An 11,039-nucleotide genomic window follows, 5' to 3' on the forward strand; every position below is an offset into this window, starting at 1 on the left:
TCCGTCTATCAAAATAAAAAAAAGAATTCCCAGTCAAATCAAATGAAAGAGGAGTGTCCATTTTCACATGAAAAAGAGATTCGACATTCGAAATTAGATGCATTGGCAGTTGAGCAACTAGGATTTCCTTCCTTCTAGCCTTTCCAGTCAGAGAATAAGACCTTTGTAGCATCCGCAACTGATCATACTCATTCCACTTATGAAAGTGAGACTGATGACTATAGTCATTGCCCATGGAGCGGGGAAAGGGTGTCCGATCCGACCCTACTTTTTCTTCTTAGTGATAGCTGTCATTGATGGAAGAAACCTCGCTGAGAACTTTCATTGAAAAGAGAACCTTCTCCTATTTTCGGGAAACATCTTTGAGCCTTGAAGAGTAGAACCTGCATGAAACGGAAACTAGAACAAGAACTCCTACTATAAGACCAACTCCCACTTTTGCAACTACAGCGGAGAAAGATTTCTCAACCTCTCTGCATACTCGATTTGTCCTTCTAACCTTTACATCTGCCAAGACTGCTGGGTCTATCTTCAAAAAGAGAGAATACCTAGGGGTGTGGTAGAAGGAGTTCCAAAGCCTTCGCTAATTCCTCGTCTTTTAGTCGAGCCTTGTTCGCAAATTCTTTGTGCGTCAGTCCTACAAATTGAATATGTCCTTATCAATGAGACCATTGATTTTTAAACATTTTTTGATCCTTGTTCATTTATAGTAATCCTTTAGTTTCTTCTCCGCATCAAAATGAAAATCCTTCCTTGCCTTCCGGTTTGCACTCTTTCTTTCTTTTCAAAAAGTCGGCAGTTGCTTCAATTTTCTGTAATTAGTAGGTTTAGTAGGGATAAAGAAAAGTGAATAAGGATTAGAAAGCTCAAAAGGAGGTTAAAGGTAGATGGAGCTGGCATCAGAATCTTATTTAACGTTTAATCCACCACTCCGTGGGATTCTTTGAGCCTAAACAGTCTGTTATTACTTTCTTTGCTCTGAAATATTCTTTGAACCCTTTATTCTCTTCGTTGCACTTCTTTGAAGAAGATAAGTCTTTATTCAATGAGCTTCTTGCAAATTCTTTCCGCCTCTCCTTTTTAGTCGAGTTGCTTTACACCCTATTGTTTTGAGTCTCGTTATTTCTAACCTTTAAGGACTCCTTCCCAGAATAAGGGATAAGGACTTTGCTTTCAACTCCTAATGGAGCATTTCAGTCGAGTTATTTCATAACCTATGGATGGATCTAAGAGAAGTTTCAAAATAGGGGCTTTATGCTCTGATCACACAAACAAGGAGATTAGTTGAGATTGTTGGGGAGGATTGCCCCGTGGGTTATTAACATTCTCCCATGGAAAATGAAAGCAAAAATTCTTGGCTAGTCATTTCTCCATTTGAACTGGGTCAACTCGATCGAGTACCCATGCGACCACTAGGAAATTACTTCCTTCTTCTTTCCATCAAGAGTGAGAGATCGAGAAGCCCATTACGCAGTGTAGAAGGAGATAGAGAAGAGGGATGGAGTTAGAAAGGTAAAAAAGCAAGAGCTCTACTGCAAGGGTTGAGGGAATTCTCAATGATCCATTAGGAATGAGAATCGATCGTCAATTTCATTCTCAATTTTCAAAAATCTGAGTTCCATCTTTGATAAATCTACATTGTGAAAAGAAAGCCTATCTGTAGGACCGTATCAGAAGTAGATTCTAGATGTAGCATTCTTTCAGTTAGTGGGATGCCCTAGCTGCTTGAATTCAATATTTCCACAGAATGAGAGAGGAGAGAAGGCCCGATAAGGGTCATAAGCCCACTACGCGCTTGCCTTCTTATAAAAAGGTAATTAATTGACTTTCGTACCGCTCAATTTGGAGTCTAAAAGTGAAGGCACGAAGCGAAGCGACTGCGAGGAGCCCTTACATTATCAGAATGGAACTAAAAGACTAGGGTCTGCCTTGGTCTATATGCCAAATCCACGAATCAAGAGAGTAAGAAAGTGTAGTCACTAAAAGGAAAAAATTTGACAAAGAGTCCACATTCATGGGATTCATCCTAAGGAGATTCTCGGTTGGCAAGATGGATAATATGATGAAAAGAATAGGAAGCATGAAAAGCAACAGGCCATATCGAAGAGGCATGAGTAAGATAATTCTTTCAAATTGCGGGTAGATGGCATGAAGAAGGAAGAATGCTGGGGAATCCCTCACTCAGAATCAGAATAGTCCCACGTAGCGGTTCTTGAGTGAAGCTCCTCTTAAGAGTAGTAGGATTGCTAGAGGGTATCATAAGATCTCCTGGAAAGGATAGTTATGAAGATTACAGTCTTTATGAGAAAGAGAAAGGTGCGAAGCAAAAAGACGTAGTTTACAAAGTTGAGAAGAGTTAAGCTCGACTGAGTTCTATCAGGATCGGATAGAAGGAGTTCTTCTTTACTTATTATATCTTCTTCATATTAACTTCTTAATTTCCCACTAGACGGGATCCTTGTCCTATGTTGTGGTCCATAACATCCTTAGCAGATGCTATGTACGGAGCTACCTATCTTTTATGCCTTCCTTCGCACTTCTTAGTGCTACTTGTTTACAAAGGACTAAGGGGGATCTCGTTGGCTTTCAAAATGGGAAAGGTGCAATCTTAGAAAGAGCTTGTCGGTAGGGTAAAAGACATCATGCATCATATAAAGAAAGGAAGTCTCCGTGAAGATTGAGAGCTGAAGGCGAGACTGATCGGAAGATCTTTCCATTTCATCTATCTTATCTGATTTTTGATTTGGAATATCGGAGCTTCAAACATAGAGGAGAAATCATCTGTTGACACCCTTCTTAGGAGTTCTCTTTCATCTAAGACTGCCTTTTCATTCTGGCCATGGCACATATAGAGAAGGATACGGTTCCTCTTAGAAGGACAACACGTAGTGGGTTCCCTCAAGCCATAATGACTCTGGAAAAAGATCTAATTCATACTCTTATTCCTAAATACACTGATAAGGCTACTCTGAATTCTATCTGAGTGATAGTTGACTCTTGCTTCCTTAATTGATCATGGACTGGTATCATTCAAGATGACTAGAGGAGAGCTCACCCAATTCAATAAGCACCATCCAGGTGTTAAATGAACAAGGGTGGGAGCCTAGTGTCGTGGCTTCCTTTTCCGGGTTGTCTATCAATCTCATAGGGTTCACTCCCTCAAATGATGTTCTTCAAGTCGTGATGTAGTAATTCTCGTCTTTCTCATCTTGGATGTGTTTGGCATGGAAAAGATCTTGATTCAATAATAAATCAAAGTCATAATTTGACCCATTTTTACTTGACTCAACCTATTGATAGAGTTCTTAGCCTACCGATGATTGGCTTTCAAAAAAGGACCTTTGGGTAGGATTTTTTCTTACCTCAACTGAAAAGAGAAAGCCTACCTTTCACTCCCTTTCCATTGAATATGTAGCCCTTTCTCTCTTGCTTGAATCTCACGATATGAGTTCAAAGGCTAAAGCCAATTGATCGTCATCCTATCCTAGCACATTGTTTGAGACTCTTAATTACGGTTATTTGATGTGAAAACGAAATCCCCATTACTAGAACCTACCTTCTTGCTTCAATCTCCATCTTTCTGAGAGGCTTCTCCATAGGGACAACAATCATAGTCTCACTTTGAAATAGGAGATGAATAGGCGGGACGTGGAAAGGCCATTATGGAGGTTCAACTCCTGTTCTCCCTCGTAAATTGATCATACTGCTTGCTTCTTCGAATTGCTATGTGGGCAAGGGGCTACTTCTTTTTCTTCAACAACGGATGAGGTATCCGAAAGAGGAAGAAGAAAAAAGCAAGAAAACTTCCCTTGTCGAAAGAGATATGTCCTTAAACCATTTGGAGCTTTCTTTTCTTTCTTTTTTCATTTTATTCTGATTCTCATGAAAGTGAATGATCTTTAGCAAGGGGGACCACAAAGGACTCTTCCTTAACAAATAAAAGAAGCTTCCTTATTCACATCGTATAGAAGGATTTCTTCTTCCACACTGTGGGCTTCAACTGCCTTAAGATCTCATGTTATTTGGGCAATACGTGGTCAAGTTGATTCCTAGGCTTTCCTGACTGAACTTTCTGTTGGAATTTATGTCCTAAAACTTGTAGTTTGTAATCATATTCTATTCAATAAAGTCGTTATTTGAGAAATTGAATACTATAATCTTAAATCAAATAAACTAAGATCCCAAGGCTATTTTGAGTAAACTTGAATTTTATGTAAAGAAAGGTTGGGCGCCTTATTTAAAGATACTATGGATGCGGCCCGCTTTGTAGTTAGTACGGATGAGGTAATCCTAAATCATTCATGTAGAGACATGAAAGTGGGGGCATCCCATGTAAAGGGTTTACATAAGATAGAACCATAAAATAATCACCTTTACGTTATAAAGTCGTTTACTGTTCAAAACCGACTGTCTCAATTATTGATGACCTAGGTAACTTAATCTTAATCCTGACCTAACTGTGAACTCCTGTTCACACGAGATTATCCTTAGATCTGCATAAGTGAAGGAAACTCATTAGTGTTGGCCTGATAAGCCTCCTATTTCAGGGGTAAGATCAGGTGGATAGTTGGGAACATATGGTGCAAGAGTTGAAATTTACTCCTACCCGCTTTAGGGTTAGTAGATAGGTTGTTCCCTTAAGGACTGAATCCAAGTCTTGAACAAAGGGGCCTTACCCTCTCATAGGCCCGAGAGGGACTCGATTTATAGGTTGTACCTTAAAATCAATTGTTTAATAGTGGATCACAAGGACTTAAAGAGAAAGATGTAGTCTTGGGGTAAAATGATATTTTTTGACCTAGCCAAGCTTACGAACAACGTGTGAAGGGTTAACTTACTGATCATGGTTATATCAAATGGACACAAATATATCTATAGTGAGGGGAGTGAAACTACGAGACTTTAGTGGAATGACCTGTTAGTTAACGAATATTGATTAGCTCGGTATAAAAGAGTTTAGCCTGTTAATCTCGGATCATTGGAGCCCATGACCTATAGGTCCATTAGGTTTCCCTACTAGCTCATATGGAATAAACTTAGAACAATATGATGGAATGAGTCGAATGAGTCAAATTCTTTGAAATAGGAGAGGAGAGAGAAACCGACAAGTATATGTGATATAGTCGTCAGTTTTAGATTACTAATAGAGCTTTATGCTTAAATGGAATTTAAATATTAAAGATATGAATGTGGATTCATATTCGGAAGATCCAAATTAGTCAAGACGGACAAAATTGTAAAAAGTCAAAATGTTGACTTTTTGGTTTGACAAGTCAAAGTTTGATATTTGACCAAAATGACAATTTTACCCTTTGACCAAAGTTAGTGAAAAAATCCAACATTTTGTTGGATAAATCCACTAACTATAGTGGCTAGGTGTTAGCAAACTATGATGACATTGAGCCCACTAATGGTTAGTGGGTTATGTGTTGTTGGCCCATGTGTTTGCATGCACATGTAACCTTGCATGTGAATTCTCTATAAATTGGGCTCTTGGAGCCTTAAGGAAAAGGTTGACATTTTTCTTAAAAACAAAATTTGGCAGTTGTTTTTACAAAATAAAAAGCCCAAACCTTTTTTCCATATTTATTTTGCATATTCTTTCTCTCTCCCAATTTCCTTCATCTAACAGGTCCCACAATCCGGTTCTGAGTCCGAATGATAGTAGGTCAACCCTAATGGTGGTTCAAGCATCAATCGGAGCTTCGAATGTATGTTTTTCTTAAAAAATCCTATATTTAATCTTATTTTGGTTTAAGGTTTATTGTTAATTAATTGCAATTAGGGTAGAATTTCAGTCTTTCTTCCACCCTGCTCGTTTAATCTTTATCACTTTCTAGCTCTGTGGGATTCTGTGTGAACAAGGTTACATGTGTCAAAGATAAATAAGACAGGATCAAGGCACTTGCTTCAGAATGCAGAGCGCGTCACAATGGAACTGAGTTATGTGATTTCATTCCCTATACCCCTGAATTACACTCACCTTCAACATTTCCCAAAACGAAGAAAGCCATTACCATTACTAGTATGGTCGAGAGGGGGAACTACGTGAACCAGGCTCAAAGAATTTGAATGAAGCACTAGGTTGCGAACCTGAAGCATGCACTTTTCACACCTTTACCTGAAATCAGAGATTCGGGATCAAGAGTATTCCATAGTCAGTGACAAGATCTGAGTTAGTAGGGAAATTAGTCCCAATTGTGCCTAACAAGCAAGGAAAGGAAAGCGTTCTACTTGTGAGTGGTGTGATGGGTACGTGGGTGATTGAATTAGTCTTTAGATTTGATCATGATAATCGTGAAATAGAATAATTCAATCACTGAAAATAATGATGTGATTCGGGTCAAATTCAAGATTGTGCACTATCGAAGCGTGGTGTAACCTGTCCTTTGATTCTTTAAATGTGGTCCAAAATGGACTCAAATGAGAACAAGAGGGGGCGAGACCAATCTATAAAGGCAGGATGGAGCGAAGGGTAGAGAATAACTCTATTTAGAGGGCTCCCTTGCCTGGTAAGGCTGCCCTTACTTGAGCAGAGAAGTAGCGATAGCTAAACTGCCTCAATGAACAAAGGGGATTAGGCATCCGTTCTTAGGGTGGTCCTTTTCTAAAGTTCAAAGAAGAAGAAGAAGCCTAAAATTGGGGGAAATTGACTGAGAATGTCATGAATTCACCCATTATCATAAGTAGGGTGCTCAAAATTGGTTGCCAGATAGAGTCTCATTCTCTAGAAAGAGAGGTGCCCACTTGATTATAGAAGGCTAGTTGTCAAGTACGGAGCAGAGAATGAGTTGTAGAATGAGATAGAAAAGAGGAAAGTGTTCTTGATATTGGGATTGGAGTTTCACCCATCCCAATTCTTAGGCTTTTTTAGGCGGGAAGGATCATATTCTATTTTGGTGTCGGTTCAAGAAACTTAAGGATGCATAAAGATGAAAGGAAAAGGTGAAAGACTCAAATTCTTTGAGCCTACGCTTAAACTAATGAGGTCTTCCAATAATATTGATGTGAGATTCATGCCTATGGTGAAGTTAAGGAAGAAAGATTAAGAAGAAAAGATAAAAACAAGTCAAAAGTTTCAAAGAATTTGAGAAATACGTGGTTCTCCACCTTTTTCTTGAATTTGGAATTAGTTTTCGTTGCGTGGTGTTAAAGTCTCGAATGTGTTAGATCGGTAATGGCTTAAGGCTGATTTCTTCATTGATTTATCTGTTTGACCTCTTTACCTTTAGTAGGAAGGAAGAAAAGAAAATAGGGTATTTAATCCTAAAGCACTTACTTTAAGAAAGAGCTCTCCCCCTAGTTGTTAGAGGGATGGAAGAGTATTTTCATGATAGGTTCCATGAGTACTAATCCCAACTTTCAGATTCAGGGACAAAGTAGACCCCACTCTGTAGTCTTCTTCCATATTCACTTCCTTGCCGTAGGTTTCGATTTCTTAGAGTCAGATCGATAGACTGAGCTCAATTCCCTACAAATAAAGTCTTTGACTTTGCCTTGACATTTCTCAATTTCGTTTTTGGTCACTAATGAAAATCGAGTGAATTTTTGTTTTATCATGAATGAAAGAATCAAAGCCCTTGTTCATCTCAGATTCTTTGAGCCTCACTTCTTCCTTCTTGTTCATTCATCTCCTAAAGCAGACACTACCATGAGACGTGAAAACACTCGATCCCATTTCGATCTCGATATGTGAAATTGTCTTGCGCCATATGTACTGAGATTATTCGAAGACATGGTCTAAGCCCGCTAAATAAAGAAAGGAAAGACCAGACCGTCTATTCATTCCTCTGATTTTCTCCTGAATTACTAACCCGATTGCGAGTAAAAGGTGAAAAATGAAAGAAAAGCTTCATTGAGATTTTTTTGGTGTTCACTATGAAAGAAAGAGAAAGAGCTTGATAAAGGAAAGAATCTTTTCTTCTTCTTGTTTCTCTTTCTTTTTTTGTATAAAAAAATGTGGCGAAGGTGTATAGAAAGAAAAAGTGAGCAATGTGGTTCTTTTGTATGATTCATTAATCTACGATTTCTTGCTAGTCAAATAAGAAGATTGAGGGGAATCTTCATCGTGAAAGATGTAAATGTGGGATTAGAGTGAATAGGACAAAGAGAAAGAGCTGGACAAAAAGAAAGAGCTTACCCGAGTTGGGTGCAGTGAGAAAGGTAACTTCAAGACAAATCCGTAGAAGAAGAGGTTGAGTACGAAAGGGTATCAGTCTCAGTAGAGGAAGAAATCCACGAAAGATCCAGATCAAGAGTTCTAGAGTGAAGAGACCTTTCTTGCTATCCCTTATGGCAGAGGTTCAGGAGAGGGATAGTCGGTATTGAATAAATAGTAGTTGTGTAGCATCTAGGAGAGAGATCGAGTTTACCAAAAGAAAATTCACTCTCTCATCAGTCCCATAAGTAGTTGTTCTTGTTGTAAGAATAGTTGTACGAGAGGATGTAGTTATAGACCAAAGGAGCAAAGAATTTGCGTCGAGGTTGGGGAAGAAAAAGCTGTTGTGGTAGTTGTCCCAACTATCGTTGAAGAACTTGTTTTCTTTTGGTAAGCTCTTGAGGCTCATTGAAAAGCCAAGGAAAAAGAAAAATGCCTTTCAAACCCCTTTCCACAATGGCTAAACCTATCCTTTATTCTTGCGCCTTTGAGCTGCCCCTCGTACGATTGGTAGAGATCCTCTACTTATGCTGTCTTTCTTGGGAGCTTTTCCCATCATTATTCCTCTTTCTAACTTCTACGGAATAGTCTGTAGTCTTTCTTACTCGTTCGACAATTTGAATATAGAAAATCAAAGAAAGAGCTTATAAAGCAACTTCAAGATCTACTACTTCTGGAACAACTAATCACAGAGGCATTCCTACCAATAAAGAATTGAGACACCGATAACCTGTCGAGAAAGACTTGTTTTCATGCCCCAAAGGATACCGGGAAAGGGGAAAATAGAGGATGGGGAAATGCCTGTGGGAGAGGATCTTGGTGATCGAGTTCCTGGTGCCTGATAGATTGCCTTAGTTTGCTGAAGCTTTGATATCGATTGCCAATACGCGGTTAGAGTTGTGCATAGAGTCTGTTGTGTTATGATGTATATATCTTTGTATGATATAGATACTCTACAGTTTATGTAAGCTTTAGGAGCTACGGTTAGGTGTCCTATCGTAATACCCTTTTGAGAGAATTCCCTAGGCTCCCTATGACTATAGGTCTCCGTAAATCTCTATTTTCTTTGAATTATTAGAAAATAAAGAACAAAACCATGAAAAATGGAGATTACCACCAACAAGCTTTTCTATCGTCTGAACCCACTAAAAGGAAGAATGAAAGGTTTGTTTGAAGTTAAGGAAGACGTAGAAGGCCTCAAGGAACAAAGGAACTCCTTGCCTCTGCACTCCTCTTATGTCGCCCTTGTTCATTGACTCCTAAAATTTGTCAATATTCTTTGACGTAGCTTAATCTTTGATAATTCTTTCAGCCTTCAAGACTTTTCATAATGATAAGGACTTTCGCTTTCTCTCCTTTCAATCAAGACCTTGTTCATTGATTCAGTCGGGTTATTTCATAACCTCCAAACAGGGAAGACAGAAAAAAAGAAAGGTGATTCTCAGTTTCTGCGTCTAAGAGGAGGATGAGGATTCTTCCTTGAGGCAGGAAAAGTAGTTTCTATTAATAAGGAAGTTTGAGATGAAGAAAGAGAAAGCCTAGAAGTTAATGGAAGAAGACTCCACTGATTTGAAAGAGGTCCTCCAAACGGAGAAAGATTCCCCATTCATTCTATAAGAAAATAATTCAGGCAATAGAAAGAGTTCAGGTTCGAGTCACTCAGTAGCCCATGGAGTGGGATCTACACCTTCAGAAAGAGATGTTTCGAAAGAGATAAAGGCTTCGTAAGGAGTTGACTCGCTCTTTTTGATTTTTTTTATTGAGAACCCCTTGATGAAAGAAGAGTCCCCTTGTATTTCCTTCGCCAGGGAGCGATAAGGAAGGAAACGAGGATACCAAGTGTATGAGGAAGTCAGCCACCTAGTAGAAAGATTTAGTCATCAAGGCTCGATTAAAAGGTAACCAAAGGTGCAAAGAATTTGTGAAGAGATCTAACTGTGGAGATTCTTTTAGTTGATAGAAGAAGCAAGACCACCATTAATTAGTAGGAAAGAGATCCCTTGTTCATTGAGGCGTGCAAATGAGATTCTTGATCGGTATATGGGGTAAGTCACTCTGAAAGGAAAGTCTCTGTCTCACACCTAGTTAGGACAAAGGATCCAATCGAGGTAGAGTCATAGGCAGATCGATGACGACAAAAGGATTATGAGAGGAGAATAGGGGAATTTCATGATCTCTTTACGATGGTGTATCTTCATAGTGTTCGATCATCACTCTTCTCTAGAGGTGGTCCTCATCACGAACCATGGATTGGGATTGAAGGCTACCTTGAACCTCTTTCCATCCTAAAGAGTTAATCGGTTAAACTAAGCCACTAAAGCTAGTTTCCCCATTGTCCATCATAAACCAATTCAAGGTAAAAGGATGCCAATCCAAATATTTCAATCGTAGAAATACACTCATATCATCATGCTATTCCCTGCTTCTTGTCGAGTTTACAAGCTCTCTCGTCACAGGCTCGTGAATACGGTAGATTTTAGAGGACTGAGGGCTCGACTGAAAGGAGAGAGGTCATTTCCTTGCTTTGTCTGACCCTCATGCTTGTTATCATTCTCACTCTTCTTGCTTCTACAACTGGGCCATGCCTCACTATTCCATTTCCCCTTCTAACCTACCTACTTCATTTGAGATAGCAGCTTCATCAGGGAATTCGTACTCTGCATTTGCTCGCTTCGAATAATTGAGTAGAAAGAGCCTACCTTTTGCATTTTTCAAGGGTGGACATTGCTACTTATTAAAGCACAACAACTGCACGACCTATCAACGGATGAAACTGGTCTCTCATTGGGGAACAAACCCGTCTCCCCTTTTGTTAGATTTAGATCTGACGGGCACTAACTAACTAGCTCCCCTACGCGACTGAGATTGAATTTTCGACTCC

The sequence above is a fragment of the Cucumis melo genome, chromosome 12, assembly GCF_025177605.1.
Source record: "Cucumis melo cultivar AY chromosome 12, USDA_Cmelo_AY_1.0, whole genome shotgun sequence".
Taxonomy (NCBI): domain Eukaryota; kingdom Viridiplantae; phylum Streptophyta; class Magnoliopsida; order Cucurbitales; family Cucurbitaceae; genus Cucumis; species Cucumis melo.